This window comes from Bos mutus, chromosome 22, assembly GCF_027580195.1.
Source record: "Bos mutus isolate GX-2022 chromosome 22, NWIPB_WYAK_1.1, whole genome shotgun sequence".
Classification (NCBI taxonomy): Eukaryota; Metazoa; Chordata; class Mammalia; order Artiodactyla; family Bovidae; genus Bos; species Bos mutus.
The window spans coordinates 28748677-28770939 of NC_091638.1; positions in this window are offsets into that span (position 1 = coordinate 28748677).

Genomic DNA, 22263 nt, shown 5'->3' on the forward strand with positions numbered 1-22263 from the left:
ATCCCAGCCAGTGTGAGGGGGACAACTCGTATGGGTGAAGGGAGCCAGGTGGGGGACCCCAGCTTTGAGAAACCCACCGGAAGCACTGTTTTCTCATCCCCTTCTACAGACTCAGCCTCCAGCCTCAGGAGCAGCTCCGAGCACAGGCGCCTCCAGCCTGTGTATCTGTGTCGGCAGCTTCCCCCCTTTTCCCCCTTGTCATTATCGGAGTAAACAACTCAACTGAGAATCTTTTCAGGTTGTCCAAATAGCAGGTGATCGGTACTTATTGTGACCTGTAAATTTCAAAAACTGGGGACTTTGCCAGCCCCTACAATGAGAGGAACTGAGATCTGAATAGCAGCCAGTAACTTTTCCCTCATTATTGATTTTCACTAAGTGGGTGACACGTTGTATTTTCTCAAATCGAGTGGCGATACTTGTTTTCTTAGCAGAGGCTCAATCTATAGCTCTTTTGCATCCCTCGAAGGGAAGTGGGGAGTCTGTGCTACATGGACAAGACCCAGTGGACAAAAACGTCCAGGGTTCCCAAGGCCAGTTCTGGCTTTTAGAAAACTCAGTGTCCTGACTTGACCTAGAGAAATTCCAAAACTAATTTCCTCCCACCTCTAAATCACTTCTTTTCTTATTCTTTTAAACATTCCCTCTACCAAAAAAATTAAATGTTGACCATAGACTGTTTACCACCTTCAGGGGAAGATGATCAGAGAAAGTCTTCAGAATGGATTGAACTGTGCCCTTCCCTTTTAAATGCACTGCCTGTCAATGCTCTCCAGAAATGGCAAGAATTCCTTTGAATTAGTAAAGACAGAACAGACAACACACTCATGTGGAGAAGCCAATCAACCTCAGATGGAGCAGGCATGTTGACAAGAGGTGTATCCTGGGGTAATGCAAATATACAAAGAAATGGCCAGAAATCAGAAAACTGAAAAACTGCCAACTGCCCCCGCTCCACCCCAACAAAACGAAATCTCCTAGAATGGGATGATTCTCCTTGAAAACAGGCTGATTCAGTCCAACGTTTCAGAAATGACTCATTGATACAGCACTGTCCAAAGAACTTTGTGTCCTGAATGAATATTCCATACTTATGTTATCTAATATGATCTTCAACAGTAATAGTCACGTGATGTTATTAAGTGTTTGGAATGTGGCTAGTACAAAGGAGAATTTTAAGCTGAACTTTAACTCTTACATTTAAAGTGAATCTTAACGTTATTTAATTTTAACTGTTCTTCAGTCATGCTCAATTTTTTGCGACCCCATGGACTACACCACACCAGGCTTCCCTGTCCTTTACCATCTCCCAGAGTTTGCTCAAACTCCTGTCCATTGAGATGGTGATGCCAACCATCTCATCCTCTGTCATCCCCTTCTCCTCCTGCTTTCAATCTTTCCCAGCATCGGAGTATTTTCCAATGAGTCAGCTCTTCACATCAGGTGGCCAAAGTACTGGACCTTCAGCTTCAGCATCAGTCCTTCCAATGAATCATATCAGATCAGTCGCTCAGTCGTGTCCGACTCTTTGCGACCCCATGAATCGCAGCACGCCAGGCCTCCCTGTCCATCACCAACTCCCGGAGTTCACTCAGTCTCACGTCCATCGAGTCAGTGATGCCATCCAGCCATCTCATCCTCTGTCGTCCCCTTCTCCTCCTGCCCCTAATCCCTCCCAGCATCAGAGTCTTTTCCAATGAGTCAACTCTTCGCATGAGGTGGCCAAAGTACTGGAGTTTCAGCTTTAGCATCATTCCCTCCAAAGAAATCCCAGGGCTGATCTCCTTCAGAATGGACTGGTTGGATCTCCTTGCAGTCCAAGGGACTCTCAAGAGTCTTCTCCAACACCACAGTTCAAAAGCATCAATTCTTTGGCGCTCAGCCTTCTTCACAGTCCAACTCTCACATCTATACATGACCACAGGAAAAACCATAGCCTTGACTAGACGAACCTTTGTTGGCAAAGTAATGTCTCTGCTTTTGAATATGCTATCTAGGTTGATCCAATGAATAGTCAGGGTTGATTCTCTTTAGGATTGACTGGTTTGATGTCCTTGCTGTCCAAGGGACTTTCTAGAGTCTTCTCCAATACCACAGTTCAAAGGCATCAATTCTGCAGTGCTCAGCCTTCTTTATGGTCCAATTCTCACATTCGTACATGACTACTGGAAAAACCACAGCTTTGACTATATGGACCTTTGTAGGCAAAATAATGTCTCTGCTTTTTAATATGTTCTCTAGGTTTACCATTGCTTTTCCAAGGAGCAAGTATTTTTTAATTTCATGGCTACAGTCACCATCCACAGTGACTTTGGAGATCCAAAAAATAAACTGTCACTGTTTCCATTGTTTCCCCATCTATTTGACATGAAGTTATACGACCTGATGCCATGATCTTCATTTTTTGAATGTTTAGTTTTAAGCCAGCTTTTTCCACTCTTCTCTTTCACCCTCAACAAGAGGCTCTTTAATTCTTCTTTTCTTTCTGCCATAAAGTGGTGTCATCTGCATATCTGAGGCTATTGATATTTCTACAGGCAATCTTTATTCCAGCTTGTGCTTCATCCAGCTCAGCATTTCACATGATGTACTCTACATGTAAGTTAAATAAGCAGGGTGACAATATACAGCCTTGATGTACTCCTTTCCCAATTTGGAACCAGTCTTTTGTTCCATGTCCAGTTGTAACTGTTGCTTCTTGACCTGCATACAGGTTTCTCAGGAGGCAGGTAAGGTGGTCTGGTATTCCCATCTCTTAAAGAATTATCCACAGTTTGTTGTAATCCACACAGTCAAAGGCTTTAGTGTAGTCAATGAAGCAGAAGTAGTTGTTTTCATGGAATTCTCTTGCTTTTTCGATGATATAGCGGATGTTGGCAATTTGATCTCTGGTTCCTCTGCCTTTTCTAAAACCAGCTTGAACATCTGGAAGTCCATGGTTCACATTCTCCAAGCCTGGCTTGGAGAATTTTGAGCATTACCTTACTAGCATGTGAGATGAGTGCAACTGTGTGGTAGTGTGAACATTCTTAGGCATTGCCTTTCTTTGGGATTGGAATGAAAACTGACCTTTTCCAGTCCTGTGACCACTGCTGAGTTTTCTAAATTTGCTAGCATACTGAGTGCAGCACTTTCACAGCAGCATTTTTTAGGTTATTTGAAATAGCTCAGCTGGAATTCTATCACCTCCACTAGCTTTGTTTATAGTAATGCTTCCTAAGGCCCACTTGACTTTGCACTCCAGGATATCTGGCTCTAGGTGAGTGATCACATCATTATGGTGATCCAGGTCATTAAGATCTTTTTTTGTATAGTTCTTCTGTGTATTCCTGCCACCTCTTCTTAATATTTTCTGCTTCTGTTAGGTCCATACCAATTATGTCCTTTATTGTGCATATCTTTGTATGAAATGTTCCCTTGGTATCTCTAACATTCTTGAAAAGATCTCTAGTCTTTCCCATTCTGTTGTTTTCTTCTCTTTCTTTGCACTGTTCACTTAAAAAGGCTTTCTTATCTCCTTGCTATTCTCCAGAACTCTGCATTTAGATGGGGATATCTTTCTTTTTCTCCTCTGCCTTTTGCTTCTCTTCTTTTCCCATTTGTAAGGCCTCCTCTGACAACCTTTTTGCATTTCTTTTTCTTGGGGATGGTTTTGATCACCACCTCCTGTACAATGTTACTAAGTTAAATTTTAACTAAGTTAGATTTTAACAGCCCCAGTGGCCATTGGTTACCCTACTGGACAGTAGAGATAGATAATAAAAAACTGCCTATATGTTCTGAAATTCTCTCACCCAAGAAGGAAACTGGTACAGCCACTACAGAAAAAAAAAACTGTATGCAGGTTCCTCATAAAACTAGAGTCGCCACATGATCTAGCAATCCCCTTTCTGGGCATATAACCAGACAAAGTTTACCTGGTGGCTCAGATGGTAAAGCGTCTACCTACAATGCGGGAGTCCAGGGTTCAACCCCTGGATCCGGAAGATCTGAAGAAGGAAATGGCAACCCACTCCAGTACTCTTGCCTGGAAAATCCCATGGACGGAGGAGCCTGGTAGGCTTACAGTCCATGGGGTTGCAAAGAGTCGGACACAACTGAGCAACTTCACTTCACTCCACTTCAACCAGACAAAACTGTAATTCAAAAAGATACATGCATGCCTATGTTGAGAGAAGCACTATTTACAATAGCTCAGACATGAAAACAACATAAAACTCCATCGACAGATGAATGCATAAAGATGATGTGGCGCAATACACAATGGAAAACTACTCAGCCTTAAAAAGAACAAAATAATGCCATCTGCAGCAACATGTACAACCTAGAGATTATCATACTAAGTGAAGCAAGTCAGAAAGAGAAAGACAAAAACCACATTATCACTTATATGTGGAATCAACAATATGATACAATGAACTTATCTACAGACAGAAACAGACTCACAGACCAAGAGGACAGACCTGTGGTTGCCAAGGAGGAGACGGAATGGGGAAGGATGAACTGGGAGTTTGGAATTAGCAGATGCAAACTATTATATAGAGAACAGATAAACAACAGCTCATACTGTATAGCACAGGGAACTACAGTCAATACCCAGTGATAAACCATAATGGGAAAGAATATGAAAAAGAAGATATATATATATATATGTTTGCTGTTTAGTGGAAGACTTTTGAGAGTCCCTTGGGACTGCAAGAAGATCCAACCAGTCCATCCTAAAGGAGATCAGTCCTGGGTGTTCATTGCAGGGACTGATGTTGATGCTGAAACTCCAATACTTTGGCCACCTCATGCAGAGAGCTGACTCATTTGCAAAGACCCTGATGCTGGGAAAGATTGAAGGCGGGAGGAGAAGGGGACGACAGAGAATGAGATGGTTGGATGGCATCACCGACACAATGGACATGAGTTTGAGTGAACTCAGGGAGTTGGTGATGGATAGGGAGGCCTGGCATGCTGCAGTTCATGGGGTCGCAAAGAGTCAGACACGACTGAGTGACTAAACTGAAATGAACTCTGACTCTTTTGCGATCCCATGGACTGACTATAGTCTGCCAGGCTCCTCGGTCCATGGAGTTTTCTAGGCAATAATATTGGAGTGGGGTGCCATATCCTTCTCTCCCATTTCCAAGGGGATCTTCCTGACCCAGGGATCAAACTCGAGTTTCCTGCACTGGCAGCCAGATTCTTTACCACTGAGCCACCTGGGAAGCACACACGCACGTGTGTGTATGTATAAAATGAATCACTTTGCTGTACAGCTGAAATTAACACAACATTGTAAATCAACTCTACTTCAATAAATTTTTTAAAAAGGAAATTCTTCTACCCAAGTCTCTTTTCAACTAGAGTAAACTCATCAAGAGAAAGAGGCTAAGAGCAGTTATTAATATGAGCACCTACTGATGTGGTCAAAACTACTAGCTGTAGCTGACATGGCAGACCTACATCTTTATCATCTCAAAATACCACCATGCTAAATTCACTGCTCTGGGGCATTCCCACAAGATAGGCAACTGTTGGAATGTTAGTGTGACCAGCAGTGCACACGGTTTCCTCTGTAGTTACTGAATTAGGCAGAGATCCACGTTTGCTAAGACTGGCCTGACTTTGTCTTCCTGCTGGGGCCAAGGGCTGCGAGAAAAGATTGATGAGTTCTTGTGTCCAGAGCCAGTGCAGGTTTTCTGAGGAAGCCATCATGTGAAGGCAGCGTCCATCTTACACTTTTGTTGGACAAAAAATCCAACGTGAATTTGGCTAATCCAGCTAAACCCAGTCTCCTTACTCTCAATCTCTGCCCTGTGGATCCACTATGGGAAAACTCAGCTCACCCGAAGAGTGAAGGTGCCGGTTAACCCCCCTCTTCTCAAGTATTTACGCTGAATATGTTGAGCAAAGCCTATTTTTCTCACATTTCCATCCATTAGACAAAGAAAAACTTTGCTAAATCATTTGCTTAGGTCTAGTATCCTAGTCCTGGTTTCCAGGAATTCTCAAACTTCAAATAATTGTTGCTCTATCTCGTTACTTCCTTCTGACAGTTCCTTGATAGTTTCTTTTCTTTTAAACCAACTCACACTTTTTAAACAAAATTTGCTTGTAAAAAAGACTTTATACCACAGTACAACAGAATGCACATAGCTATGGTATCTAGTTATAAATCTTCTCCTATGCTATTAAATTTTAAAATGATAAATACACACACATGCCTAACACTCTCACTGATTAAAAGTAAAGGTGGCTACACTTTGGACAATCTTGCCAATTATCCTGAAATTCAATTATAATTATTTGAGAAGCACCATTTTTTTCGCACCTCACTTCAGTTTGCATACAAATGTGCACAACGCATCACTTTGTATGACAAGAAAATACTGCCACTGCAAAGAGATCAGAGAGTTGCACTGACTGTAAAAAACCTCTTTGGGTATGAGGGGAAAAAAACCCACACCGTTAGAAAGAGACCTGCTTGCTATGATCACCTGATTTTCCACTTGCCCCTTTTCACTCCACCTCCCTCCTCTACAGCACAGACTGCTCTCTCAGCCCTTTCTTCTGCAGAAAACTGAACATCTTAGGTGCCATTTAAACTCCTGGGAATACTTCAGTCCGGCCTTGGACTCTCGTTCTGGAGTCGTGATGCCCTTCACTTTGAGCCCGCTGTGACCTCCACGATGCTAATAGCCTGTCTGTGCCACCGCCCCTCACAGGCCATCATAGTGGATGGCCTCCCGGGCTAATTTTACTGCTCTTTCAGAAACAATTAATTGAGATTAGCCTATAAACCATCCATATAAAATAGACAATTATCGATTACTGACACTTGCACAACTCCACCCCTCTGTAAGGGAACCATGTCGTAAAGGCTTCCAGGGCCCCTCCATGTCCCTGTCAAATCTCCCTGCCAAATACAAATGTGCTGCCCTGACCTCTCCCCGCACTGTCTGACCCAAGCGGTGATGGGCAGTCAGCATGCAGTCAAGCCAGCTCAAGAGATAACCCGAAGGCATGCGGCCCCCAGTGCTGGCCAACTGCAGCTCAGTGGTATGAAGCGTCCACTGTCACGTGTGTGTGGAGTTGACGCAACTCCAGTAACAGCAGAGAACAGAGTAGGTTCCTGTAGCTCATAATTTGGAGGGTTTATTCATTCATTCATTCATTCATTTTATAAGTATATTTAGGTCCTTCTACCTGGCAAGCAAATAGAACAGCAGTAAATAAAGTGGACAAGGTCCTTGCCCTCACGAAAATGATTTCTAGAGACAGACGATACACAAGCAATCGCATAAATTAACAACATACTAAAATCTGATCAGGCAAATATGAGCACATGGACTGGGGGATGGGAAAAGGACTTATTTTACTAGTGGCACCACCAGTAGCCATTAACAGGATGGCCAGGGCAGGCGTCTGTGAGGATGGAACCCTGGAGCTGAGGCTGGAGGGACATAGGGAGACAGCAGTGCTGAGAGATGAGGTCTAGCGTTCCAGCCACAGGACAACAGCAAGGCCCTGGGCGGGGCAGGGCTAGGTCTGTCAGAGGATAGAGAGGAAGTCCAGGTCCTGGCAGGTGGATAAACACGCAGATGGCAGGGTGAGGGTGCAGGGTCGAGAGGCAGCTCGGCTGGCAGGACTTTGGAGGTGTGCTACAGAGCTCGGACTGTCTCCGAAGCACATCAGAAAGTAAATGAGGGGTTTTTAAGCAGAGAAATGCCATGAGATAATCTGTTCTGTACTTTTAAAACAGGCTTTGCTGCCGAGTAGAGCATGTGTTCTAGGGCAGAAGATGGGAAGCAGGGAAATGGGATTTCCCACCTCTGGCTTCACCTGAGAATGACCCACAGAGCATTTTTTAAATTGTGATACCCACAGAGACTACTTCAGGTGCTGTGGGGTGAGCCCAGAGATCAGGATATTTAAAAGTTCCCCAGGTAACTCTAATGCCCAGTTCAAGACAAGAACCACTGCCCTGGAGGGAAAGCTGAGACAGTCTGCACAGGGGGCTCCCCACGTGTGCTCCCTGAACCAGAAGCACTGGCACCACTGGGAGCTTGTGACCCACCCCAGACCTACTGAATCAGAAACTGTGGGGGCAGGGGGCAGGGCCCAGAAACCTGTTTCAGCAAGCCTTCCAGGTGATTCTGGTGCCCCTAGTGTTTAAGAACCTCTGGTCTAGAGGATATTGAAAAATGTGAAAATATTCCAGGGTCAGAATTCTCAGTACTGGGGGAAAAAACTGATATTTTTGCCACAGGAATGACACTCTTACAGAGAATCACAGAATTAAATCACAGTATCAACTGCCCCTCATTCACAAAAATAAGGCAATTTTTCACCCCTAGAATGTGAGTGTGGAATGACTTTTCCAATAGCACTCATGAATCCCCTCTGAACATACATACTTGCCGCAAGTGCCAGAAAGACAGTGGGATAATAGTCGCATGCCAAGGTGCTGCTTTTCTACAATGCCTTACAAACTGCTTCCCCACACGTCACCTAATATGTACATAACAACAACTGTACCATGTAGACTCTACTCCCATTTTACAGGTTGGGAAACTGAGACCAGATAGTTTGAGTCATTTGTTGAAGATCACACGGCTGGAAATGGATGCGGTGGCTACTTTAAGCCTCCCACTCCACATTTTTGCCGATCTATGTGATACTGAGCCCATGGCTTCTGATTAGGTTTTCCTGAGTTAAGCTAACGTAGTATTTGAAATCACAATCAATACATTAAAATGTTTTAAAATGAACTTGAATCCAAAGTCTGACTTCCAGTCAAACCACTGGGCCATGGCCAGTCCCATCCAAGAACAGGCATCTGTTTGAGCAAAAGGGCAGAAGCCTCCAGGCACCTGAGGCTGGCAATGGGGAGAGAAGGGTTCAGACAGCTGCCCTCGGCCCAGCCCACCCAAAGGTCAAGCTCTTCCCTGCTTCCTGCAGAGTCGGGGCTCTCAGCCCTGGCAACACATCAGCATCACTTCTTCTTATTCAGCCACTCAGTCGTGCCCGACTCTTTGCGACCCCATAGACTGCAGCACACGAGACTTCCCTCTCTTTCACCATCTCCTGGAGCTTGCTCAAACTCATGTTCATTGAGTCAGTGATGCCATCCAGCCATCTTGTCCTCTGTTGTCCCCTGCTCCTCCTGCCTTCAATCTCTCACAGCATCACAGACAATCACTTGGGGAACGTATAAAGCCCCAACACCAGGACCCCCACCATGGGAGCCTAATCTCAAAGGTCCGGGTGTGGATATAAAGAGTTCAAGTAAAGAGCTGCATGTGTGACACTGCAGTATGCAGCCAGAGGTGTGAACCACAGCTGCAGACACAGGGACAGCAGAGAAGAAATGCAGGGTTGTCTTCTAGAGTATCATGAAGCTCTGGCCACATACCGGGTCACTGTATGGAGGGAACTGGAGGCTGGGACTTCCATCCCAACCTTGGGATCCTCTGGCCCTAAGACAAGGGGCAATGGGACATCCACGTCCAAGGGAAGCAGCAGAAGAGAAGTTCTGAATGGCAGTAGTGCCTGTTGGCCTGGACCACATGGAGCCGCAGATACACTGCCATGTCAGGGCCTGGAATGCAGTGAGGCAGCTGGGGCAGAAATAAACAGAGGAAATGTGCTTTGAGCACTCACAGGACAGTCCCTGGAGTCTACCAGAGTTAACTGTCGGGGTTTGTGTGGCAGAGAGCCCTAAGATGAGGGTCCTTGCCATTTGGGTAGCAACAGTGTTCTCTTGTGCAAATACCATGAATGCACTCATGTTTTTGCTGTGTTTTTGCAAGTCCCTTCCAACTGCTAGGCTTGCTTCTTCCTTCAGCATTTCCTCGTCTCCACTTCTAACTACAAGACAAAAAGAGCATAAACTCCCCCTAATGACAGCGAGGTAATCAGTGCCCCAGTGCACAGCCTGTGGGGGTGGCAAAGAACCAGACATCCTGGTGAGACTCGCCTCAAAACAGAAATAGCATGAGAAACCCCACTGAAAGGCACAGCCCTCCACAAGTTCCTCCCCTTGGAAACTCGTTTTCTGTCATTGCAGCGGGGAGTCCATCAGAAGAGGCATTCCTGGTGCTAAATACCTTGACTGAGGCTGGTAAGAACAGCCACCCTCCGCTGAAGGATGAGCTGAAAGCCTGTGGCTCCAGAAGAAATCAGAGGTGCTAATGAGAAACCTCTGGGTAGTGCAAGTTGCCCTGGCATCAAGTGACAGGCAGCCTAAGGCACCACTGCTGCACGTAATTTTGCTCTTATCCAGAACCCCGTCACTAAGTGAACGTGAACCTGACTGCAGCGCTCACCACCAGTTTTCATTTTACAGCACAAGCTAACTCGTATTCCACCAGGAAGAAGAAAGATTTCAGATTCCGAGGCTGTCAGACATTTCCACTTATGAATTTAGCGAGGCTCCTAAATCATGACTGCGCCACAGCTTGCAATCTCCCTCCCCTCATTCGCAGGCTTTCTAATATTTCCCCTGCTCTTTGGGTATCTTGGAGCAATCACACTAATAGGAACAATTTAATGGAGTCCTGGGCAGGCAGGGGTTTGGAGGATTATAGTTCAACCTTTGGCTTCTTATCATAGAGAAACACCCTTCCTTAACAGATGCCCTGGGTTGCAGACTGGCTCTTTTCTCTCTTCAGCACATCCAGCTGCACCTGACGAATCAAAACTCTGGCTACTGCTCCTCCTTTAATCTCAGTTCCAGTCAAGGATGGGCCAAGGGCAGGATAAATGCCAATCAAAAATCAGGAGGGACCATCAACATGCAAGGAGCTTTCCAGATAGCACTAGTGGTAAAGAACCCACTTGCCAATGCAGGAGACGTAAGAGACATGGGTTTGATCTCTGGTCGGGAAGATCTCTTGGAGGAGAGCATGGCAACCCACTCCAGTATTCTTGCCTGGAGAATCCCATGGACAGAGGAACCTGGAGGGCTACAGTCCACAGGATCACAAAGAGTCAGACATGACTAAAATGACTTAGCATGCATGAATACATCAACATGCAAAGACCAAAGAATCATTTTTCTCAATGCTTAAAAGTCCAGTCTCAATCTAAGAACTCACGCACTGGCCCTAACCAACCATTCACCAAGGTACCCCAGCTAGAGGCCTTGAGGTTTTATCTCAACTCCTCCATTTTTCACAACTCCCTCCATCCATCTAGCCCATAGCAAATTCTCTGAAAGCTTTGAGGTTTCTCTTAAATATACCCTATATCCTCTACCCTCAGTTCCTATGCCCTAGTTTAGACTCTCAACATCTCCCAGCTGTATTTGTTTGTTCAACAAATATTTAAGGAGTTATAACCATATTACCAGGCCTATGTGCTGGGATCAAAGGGTTTCCTGTGCTCTCATGGAAAAGACATGTTAGACAAATAAGTGTGCAAATGACTTTTTAATAACAAATGTCATAAATGCTATTCAAAAAGTGCTATTTAAGTTGGTGTTGGGTATAAACATCTTTGATGTTTAACTCTTGAAACCAATTATTACATCTTTAGAACACCCAGAAGCCCAGCTTCTGGTTCAGCCAAGGAGGTTCCTATAGAACCCAGAGTTCCTACACACAACAGCTGTAAACTCTAGACAAAACATACACACAAATGAAGACCTGAAGGTACTAAAGTACAAACAACAGAAAACATTTTAGAGACTAGTCAAAACTTGGGGGGAAAAGGCATAAAATGAGTTACCTGTCTCTACAGCTGTAAGTCTTGAAGTGGCTAAAACTCTGAAAGAAATATCTCAATTTTTCTGACCTGAGGAATAAGAGGATAGTTTGAGTCAAGCAATGCCACTAGAAAGTAAGGAGAGAGATGAGAAAGCAAAAGTGAACAAACTCTAATTCCTACATGTGATCTCTGCCCAAGTGTCTGGCTGACATATTAACTGGACAGATTTCAAAGTAGTTCAGCTAAAGATAAAAAGAACTGAACAGAGATTTGAGCTGCTACTCAAAAGTCGGAGTGAACTATTTGAGTTCAACCAAGTTAAATACCTGATAAAACCATCAATAGTCTTCAGAGGAATATAATGGAATCCAGAGTTTCTACAATATAATAATTAGTAATTAAAAATTACTTAATATTCAAAGAGCCAAAACCTGTGACTTAGTTGCACAAATAGAGAAAACAGAAATTAATTTGGAAATGACCCCATGGTGACATTTCAAACAGCTGTTCTAACTAATGTTTAATAAATTTTAAAATTTCTCAGGATGAATAAGAAGAGAACTAGAAACTATGAAAAAAGACCCCAATGGAAATACTCACATTGAATATTAAAATATCTGAAATTTAAGTCAGTGACTAGCTTTAACAGTAGAAAGGAAATGACAAGAGAAAAGTTAGTTAACATTTAAGCTATAGCAAAAGAAATTACCAAATCTAAGGCAAACGGAGAGGGATAATATCATATGAACTAGCTTCTGTCACAGCTCAGTTGGTAAAGAATCTACCTGCAATGCAGGAGACCTAGGTTCAATCCCTGCGTTGGGAAGATCTCCTGGAGAAGGAAATGGCAACCCACTCCAATATTCTTGCCTGGAGAATGCCATGGGCAGAGGAGCCTGGCAGGCTATAGTCCACAGGGTCACAAGAGTTGGACATGACTTAGTGACTAAAGAACCACCACCAGCTTTTATATACCTGTTCCCACCACTTCATGGGAAATAGATGGGGAAACAGTGGAAACAGTGGCAGACTTTATTTTTCTGGGCTCCAAAATCACTACAGATGGTGACTGCAGCCATGAAATTAAAAGATGCTTACTCCTTGGAAGGAAAGTTATGACCAACCTAGATAGCATATTCAAAAGCAGAGACATTACTTTGCCAACAAAGGTTCGTCTAGTCAAGGCTATGGGTTTTCCTGTGGTCACGTATGGATGTGAGAGTTGGACTGTGAAGAAGGCTGAGCGCCGAAGAATTGATGCTTTTGAACTGTGGTGTTGGAGAAGATTCTTGAGAGTCCCTTAGACTGCAAGGAGATCCAACCAGTCCATTCTGAAGGAGATCAGCCCTGGGATTTCTTTGGAAGGAATGATGCTAAAGCTGAAACTCCAGTACTTTGGCCACCTCATGCGAAGAGTTGACTCATTGGAAAAGACTCTGATGCTGGGAGGGATTGGGGGCAGAAGGAGAAGGAGACAACAGAGGATGAGATGGCTGGATGGCATCACTGACTCGATGGACGTGAGTCTGGGTGAACTCCGGGAGTTGCTGATGGACAGGGAGGCCTGGCGTGCTGCGATTCATGGGGTCGCAAAGAGTCGGACACGACTGAGCGACTGATCTGATCTGATCTGATCTGTCCTACAAGGAAGAAAGAGTAACAGAAAAATATTTGAATATATAAAATCCAAACTTTCTCCAATTTGGTAAAATCACACATTTATACATTTATAAAACTCACCAAACCTCGATCAGAATAAAGACAAAGAAAATCATCCCTGAGCAAATCAGAGCCAAATGGCTGACAGCCAAAAATAAACAGAAAATCTTCAAAGCAGCCAAAAAAAAAAAGACATATTAAACACACGGAAGTAACAATTTTAATCATCACAGATTTCTCATCAGGAAATATGGAGACCATAAGATAGTGAAATAACATCTGCAGTTCTAAAGAAAAATATAATGTCAAAAAGAAATTCTATACCCAACTAAAATGTCTTTCAGAAGGAAAGCAAAGTAAAAACATTTTCAGATGAAAGAAAACTAAAAGAATTTGTCACTATCAGATCTGAACTCCAAGAAATGATATAAGAAGAATTTTCAGACTGAAGGGAAATAAATTTTCAAAATCAAAACAAATTTTTTATTTCTAAAACTGTTAATGATTTGAATACTATCTAAAAATTACATTAAAGAAGTTGTGAGATATTAATGTTTATCAAAAGAGTATTTGAAATGCTTGAATAACACCATTCTAAACAAACCGATCACACTGGAGTGAAATAGTCAAGGTATGGCCTAGATATATAACCGCATATTATTCAAAGAGTAAAATGGTTCTTATAAACAGTTTATAGTAACTTAGAAAAAAATGTCTCTTACAAGTTAGCTAAATGTGTATCTATAAAACCCTCAACTATTAATAGTCCTTGACCTAATTATTCCTCTCCCAAGAACCCATCTTGAGGGACTGTAAAATAATATCAAGAATAATGTGTGAAGATGTTCATTAATGTGATATTTTTACCTGCAAAAATCCAAAATTCAATGTCATCTGTTTCAATAAAAGATCTGTTAAATATATTATACTGAATTTTTAAATTCACTGTGATACAAGCAATAAAAATAAATCATTTTCATTGCAAGAAGGATAGCAATTTTATTTTCACTGTGTATACAGTTACACGTCTATAAGAAAATATTGCATAGGCTACAGGATATCAGTGTTTTCTCTGCATGATTTGTCTGCATGCATTGGCAAATTTAATATTTTCTTTATATTTTTTGTCTTCTAAGTTACTTTTAATAAAAAACTATGAATGAATTTATATATAAGGTATGATATAAATTCTATTTTGACGTGCATTTAAAAAGATAGCTAGAACAAAATTCCCTAATATGGAAATCATCCACTGGGATACTCTCTACTAAACACAATGCCATGGTTGTATAACCAATTTAAGGCCCAAGATACTTCCTGCTTCCTAAAGAAAGTAAGAGGCTATGTAACTTAATGGTTGAGGAACAAGACCTGGAGCCAGACTGCCTGGGTGGGAATCCCACTTCTGGCACTTACTTCAGTTAATCTCTCTTTGTTTCATCTACAATATGAAGTTTACGATAAATGCTGGCTCCCAGGGTTAGGAGGAAAATCAAGTGAGTTAATACTGGTAAACTGTTCATAACAGTGTCAGGCATTTCATGTTATTTAATAGTATGCTGATGTTCAGTCACCAAGTAACATCTGACTCTTCACGACCTCATGGACTGCAGCGTGCCAGCCTTCCCTGTCCTTCACCATCTCCCAGAGTCTGACCAAGTTCACGTCCACTGAAATAGTATGCTAAACAAAAACTAACCGGAAAATGATCCTAAGGAAATGATTAGATACATCACTTGACTTAGGACAAGTGATTTAGTTTCTCTGTGTCTCAGTTTTCTCATCAATGAAACGGGGAACCCAACAGCACCTACTACATTGCTGTTAAAGGGTTATATTAGGGTGATATTTGTAAAACTCTCCGAACAGCTCTAGAATGGAGCGGGCACTGTACTAAGGGTTCTCTTACAGAGGGGCTGTTGACATAGGAAGGGTGGTACATCTCTATGTGATCATGTGTGTCTTCCACATATTGCTGAGTGAAAGAATCAAGGGTTGCTCTCTCTGTTTGAGCACTCTGAGTCCTCCCTGTACCTGATGAGAGGACTGTACCTGTATCTATCAGGAAAGAAATACCTTCTATAGTTTGCACAAAAGTACTTTGTAGATGAAAGCTGGCTTTCTAGAATATCATGTAAAATTAAATAAATGGATGTACATGTGTTTTTAAATTTCCATCCATGTTAGCATAAGCTATATCAGGATGGTGGGTTCGGGGTATTATTACTGTCTTTTCCATATCGTTTTGTAGATCCCCTCTCCTTTTTCCTAGAACATCTCCTTCTGCATAAAAGCAATAAAGCTTTGTGTCTTACACAAAGTTTGACATGGTAAGATATAAGATACTCTATTGACTTGGAAAGATTCTCACGATAGAATGGGTACCCATGGACAGGTAACATCCCATCTACAAATGTCTGTGGCTGCAAGAATCTTTGGAGGGAAAGTGGGAACATTAACATAAAAAATGGAAAACTGGGGAATTCCCTGGTGCTCTAGTGGTTAAGACTCCTCTCTTTCACTGCCATGGGCCCAGGTTCAATCACTGGTCAGGGAACTGTGACCTGGCAAGTCGTGGAGAGCTGCCAAAAACACAAAACAAAACAAAAATGAAAAACTACTATTTCTGGGCTAAAGTATTAAAGGCTATTTCCCCAGGATTGTGTATTAATGAGACTATTTCTTTTAAAAAGAAAAGAAACGTTTTTAGATTTCAATACACATGAAAAGGAAATATACTGAGCAGCTGTCATTGGTGGTAATATGGAAATTCTCATTTTCTTTTATATCTTTCCCTCTAATGAATGCATGTAATATTTATACACAGAATATATCAATATTATTAAACTATACATGGTTCATCTACACACTTATAGTTAAGAATAACTTGGATGATAAAAAGACACATTAATAAACATACTTTACAGGTGGAAAGGGGAGTTGTGTACAATTTCTCCCCTTCCTCGCCCCCAAAACAGTGCAAGCAAATGAAGCCGTTGTTTCCAGAAGACTACTCTATTTTATCAGTTAGCAAGGAACATGCCCCCAGAACATTCACTGCAATAAGCTTCTGCCATGGTATAAAGTTTAGGAAACCTGATTTCCAAGTTCCCGTCATGTCACATTCCCAGCTTCCCCCTGGAGTGCTCTGGGAGGAGACTGTCTTATTTACAGATTATTTCTGTTCCTTATATTCCTGCCTGTGCTGCGCCCAAATATTTTCAGAGCTAGAGCAGAGCAGTGGATCCATTTGTAAACACACACACACACACACACTACAGAGCAAAGATATACAAACCAGATAATATCTCTCTCTCTCACACACACACACACACAACGACAGACTGAAGAAATACAAACCAGGTAATATTAAATACAGATCATATCCTCCAGACTGTCAAGCAGAGGAAAGACTAGGACACGTGCACCAGCCCACAATCTCCAACGTGTTAAAATAATTTAATTGGGTATTTCATGGCACATTTTGCATTATTATGGCTCCCTTTGGATGCAACAAATGATTTGCTTCAGTAATAGAGTCCCAAGTAGCGGCATTATGTGATTAAGCAAGTGAGAACATCAACCATTAAATTCAGTTCAGTCATGCTTACATCCATCTTATTTCTTTTTTATAATTTAAATTTTCCTGCCAGTATATATTCACCTGAGATCATTTTTAAGTAATCTGTTTATGAGAGTTTCTCTTCTTACTTTTCCTCCAATTACTGCTGCATTTACAGTTTCACAACTGCAATTTGATTCTCCTTTAAGTGGAGTGACCATTATGTTACAAGGCAAAGAATATTGTCCTCAATTTCCATATTTATAGTGGCTCTCCAAAATATTTCAAATGGCTTGTTTTGTGGGCCTCAAAGCAATTCCAGTTTATTAGACTTTAACATTTGATTAGAATTTCCCTAGTCATTAAGCAGTAGTCTTAATCAGCCTCTCAATCTATTAAGTTCAACAGTGGATAGGAGGTTAAAAGAACACGGTGAAAAGTTTAACAGCTTGACCATCCTAGACAAACGGTTCTGAACTCTGCTGGAACCACTGGCCCTCTTGAGGATATGTAAGAAATGCAGATCTTCTACCCAAAATAATGCATGCACACATATAAGAGATTTTGCATAATTTTTAGAGGCTTCACACACACACACACACACACACACTACTCAGTAGATCAAAGAGCTCAGCTTTAGAATCCCTTCTCCGTTACCAGCAAGTTCTCTCAGTTCAGTTCAGTTGCTTAGTCATGTCCAACTTTGCAGTCTCATGGACTGCAGCATGCCAGGCTTCTCTGTCCATCACCAACTCCCGGAGCTTGCTCAAACTCATGTCCATCAAGTCGGTGGTGCCATCCAACCATCTCATCCTCTGTTGTCCCCTTCTCCTCCTGCCTTCAATCTTTCCCAGCATCAGGGTCTTTTCCCATGGGTCAGTTCTTCACATCAGGTGGCCAAAGTATTGGAGTTTCAGCTTCAGCATCAGTCTTTCCAATGAATACTCAGGACTGATTTCCTTGAGGATTGATTGATCTCCTTGCAGTCCAAGGGACTCTCAAGAGTCTTCTCCAACAAGCATCAATTCTTCTTCTCCAACAAGCATCAATTCTTCAACGCTCAGCTTTCTTTATAGTCCAACTCTCATATCCATACATGACTACTGGAAAAATCATAGCTTTGACTAGACGGACCTTTGTTGGCAAAGTAATGTCTACTTTTTAATATGCTGTTTAGGTTGGTCAAAGCTTTTCTCCCAAGAAGCAAGTGTCTTTTAATTTCATGGCTGCAGTCACCATCTGCAGTGATTTCGGAGCCCAAGAAACTAGTCTGTCACTGTTTCCATTGTTTCCCCATCTATCTGCCATCAAGTGATGGGACTGGATACTGTGATTGCTGTTTTCTGAATGCTGAGTTTTAAGCCAGCTTTTTCACTCTCCTCTTTCACTTTCATCAAGAGGCTCTTTAGTTCTTCACTTTCTGCCATAAGGGTGGTGTCATCTGCTTATCTGAGGTTACTGATATTTCTCCCAGCAATCTTGATTCCAGCTTGAGCTTCATCCAGCCTGGCATTTTTCATGATGTACTCTGAATACAAGTTAAATATTCAGGGTGACAATATACAGCCTTGGTATACTCCTTTCCCAGTTTGGAACCAGTCTGTTGTTCCATGTCTGGTTCTAACTGTTGCTTCTTGACCTGCATACAGATTTCTCAGGAGGCAGGTAAGGTGGTCTGGTAGTCCCATCTCTTCAAGAATTTCCTATAGCTTGTTGTGAACTACACGGTCAAAGGCTTTGGTATAATCAATAAGGCAGAAATAGATGTTTTTCTGGTATTCTCTTGATTTTTCTATGATCCAACAGATGTTGGCAATTTGATCTCTGGTTCCTCTGCCTTTTCTAAATTCAGTTTGAACATCTGGAAGTCCACAGTCCACGTACTGTTGAAGTCTGGCTTGGAGAATTTTGAGCATTCCTTTGCTAATATGTTAGATGCGTGCAACTGTGTAGTAGTTTGAACATTCTTTGAGCACGCTGGGTTATGTCTGAAGACACTGTTTGTCACAACTCGAGGGGGTGGTGTGGTCCTGCAACTAGTGGGCAGAGACCAGAAATGCTGTCAGACATTCTACAATGTCCAGGGCAGTTTTCCAAAACAAAGAATTATCCAGCCCAAAGTGTTGCGTTGAGGCTGAGAAATTCTGCTCCAGAGAGTATGGCAAAAAGTCTTATTGAATACCTAGACCCAGCTCCATATGAAAATATACCCAAAGAGAGTAAATACAAATCGTGGGGAGATCCTTCTTTGAAGTTACTCCATAGACATAAAGCCACTTGAGTAAAGAGTCCATTCAAAGATTGTACTATCAGTTAGGAATGAATTCAACTACCTGTAATACTTTAATCAGACATGGATTTGAGTTAGCCCAATACATTTTCATGTGACTGAAAAGAAATTCAAGAGCAGTAAGTCTCAGACACAAAAAGCAGTACCTGTAGTTTCAGACCCCATCTATTTTCCTGCTCCACCATTCTTAACGTTTTGCCTCATTCCTGTTCTCACAAGAAGCCTGCTGCTCCTCAAGGCTAAAAAGTGAATTCTAAATGGACAGAGGAGACAGAGCAAAGGACAAGGGCAAAACAATGTACAAACTAGTTGACTTCCCCTTTAAATGGAAATAACTGCCTGGCAATTTTACTCTAGAACTTATCCTTCCATCTCATTGGCTACTACTGGGTCACATGACCACACACATCTGCAAGGGAGTATGGGGAGGTAAGAATTTTTAACTGGGCACATGGTTACTTTGAGAAAATCAGGGTTCTTTTGTTACTATTTAAGTAATTATTCTTTTGTTACAGAATAGTCTGGTAATCAGAAAGGTAGAATGGATGTGGTGGGGGGAGGGGGAGGAAGTAATTAGCAGTGCCTGCCCTAAGTGTTGGCAACGGACTCCAGTGTTCTTGCCTGGAGAATCCCAGGGACGGAGAGCCTGGTGGGCTGCCGTCTATGGGGTCGCACAGAGTCGGACACGACTGAAGCGACTCAGCAGCAGCAGCAGCAGCCCTAAGTGTGCTAAGTGCAAGAAAGCAAGCTTTAGGAAATGCTAAGAATCCCAGGGACGGGGGAGTCTGGTGGGCCGCCGTCTATGGCGTCGCACAGAGTCGGACACGACTGAAGCGACTCAGCAGCAGCAGGGACTACTGAGGAAAGGCATGCCAGCCACCCTTTTGCAATAAGGGAAGAGGGGAACCTCCCAGAGGCGGGGTTCTTGAGGGGAACCTCAAGTTGCTTAAGAGACTTGAAAATGAAACTAAGGAAAAGTCAATGTGTGTGTATTTAAGAGCAGTGGGTTGGGTGTGTGACAGCACACAACAGCACAAAGAGATTTTGCTCTACACACCGAAAATAATGTGGGAGAACACTAACTGGACAAAAGCGATCATCCTATGAAACATGTGACAGCAGCAAATGGCATACGCTGCTGCCTTCAAACCCTGCATGGGAGCACGTGATGTAGCATGCACACAGCATGCAGATTATAGGGGAATGTGTGTACATCCAATAATATACTATGAAGGAAGGCTATGGATGAGTACATTTTGAAAATGTCTCCCCAAAGTCGCATTATAAAAAAATCTGTGTAGACCTTTAACAAGGCCTGTCCTTAAAGGAAGGTTCTTATTCATCAAAAGAGTTTGCCAATGACATCCCCCCAAGGTGAACAGTTGGGAAAACAACAGCTTCACAGCAGAGTTCTGGGTTGTGTAAAGCATAGGTACAAAGTAGAATTAAGTAATAGACTAGAAAAGATAGGCACTTGAAACTTTTCTCATATGTGACCATATCCACACATGGGAAGAATTTATCTGAATGGCTTAATAAAATTTTCCAATGATAATATTTAATGATTTAGTGTTTTTTAAAACTGTTTTACTGAGGTATTATTTATATACTATTAAACTTAGCCAATACCCCCAAAAGTTCTCTCAGGTCCATTTTGACTTAATCCCTACCTTCTTCCCCAGCCCAAGGCAACCACTATTCTGGCTTTCTCTATTACATTCTCTTGTTCTGGGTACTCCACATAAATGGAATCACATAACATGTGGTCACTTACATCTGACTTCTTCCATTCACCATAATGTGTTTGAGGATCAGCCATGTTGCAGCACGAATGGGTTCCTTTTAATTTCTGGTCTCAGCTATACATGTGTACACAACCTCAGAACATACTCTAAACATGACTGAAAACCAGGCTAGTAAAGCTACTGACCCTCTCCATTTGCTGGTCACCAGGATCATCACTTTCACCAAAAGTCACTATGTCACTCACTGCTCCAAACCATGCAAACCCCAGTCTCCTGCGGCAGCAGCAACCGAGCAGGGCAGGGAAGAAGCTCCCAACCAGCATATCACAGACTCCCCCGTCATTCTTACTTGAATCTCAAAATTTTTCCAAGCATAAGTGCTTCTTAAATTGCTGGACACCACTGGTTAATTTCCAGAATACTGAAACGGTTGCTGTCTCAATTTCGTCCAGCTTTACAGATGCTTTGGGGGAAAAGGATTTACTGACTTCCTTATTCAGCCATACCTGGAAGTCCTGCCAATAATTCAATTTTAAAATCACACCACTGTAAATAACAAACAGAGTGTAGTGATAGAATGATTTACAAGGCTATGAATGTCTCATGGGGGGATATCATGACAGATTGATCCATCAATTGGGGGAGAATGGGACAGGTAAAAATGGCTGATCACATTCACATTACTATCAGCCCCAAGCATAATTTACAAGTTGAAAGGGTAGTTCTATGTCATTTATATATCTTGGCAAGTGACAACTGTTTTAAAGCACTGAACTGCAATTCTACCTGTGTATGCACACATGTGTATCTGTACACACATACACGTATCATATATCTCAGAATATATACCTGTTCATATATGGATGCCCGTAACATCCATGCATATAAAACAGGTTTATTCTCCCGTTAATGCCCATCACTGTGATCATTATAATTAAGCTATGTGAACTCCAGATTTATTATTAATCCATTTCTGGTCAAATCCCAGAAATTCTAGGTACCCTCTCACCTACTGAGGCAGAAAAGGTATGCTGTCTTCTACTTCCAGGCAGAAGAGCATATTGGACAGAAGAATCAAATGCTAATATGAGCCCAGATCCATGAAAACTAAACATAAAGCCCTATTATTAAGTCTGAAAGTGATGTCCAAAAAAATGTCAATAGTATTTCATTAACCAAAACAATCTGATTGGCTATGAATACTGCTTTGGGGGTGAAAGAGGCTAGGCTTATTCAAAACTTTCCTAAAGTGGTCAGTATCTTAGGTCCATGGAAGAAAATAAAAAGCTCACCTTAACATCAAAGCGGCT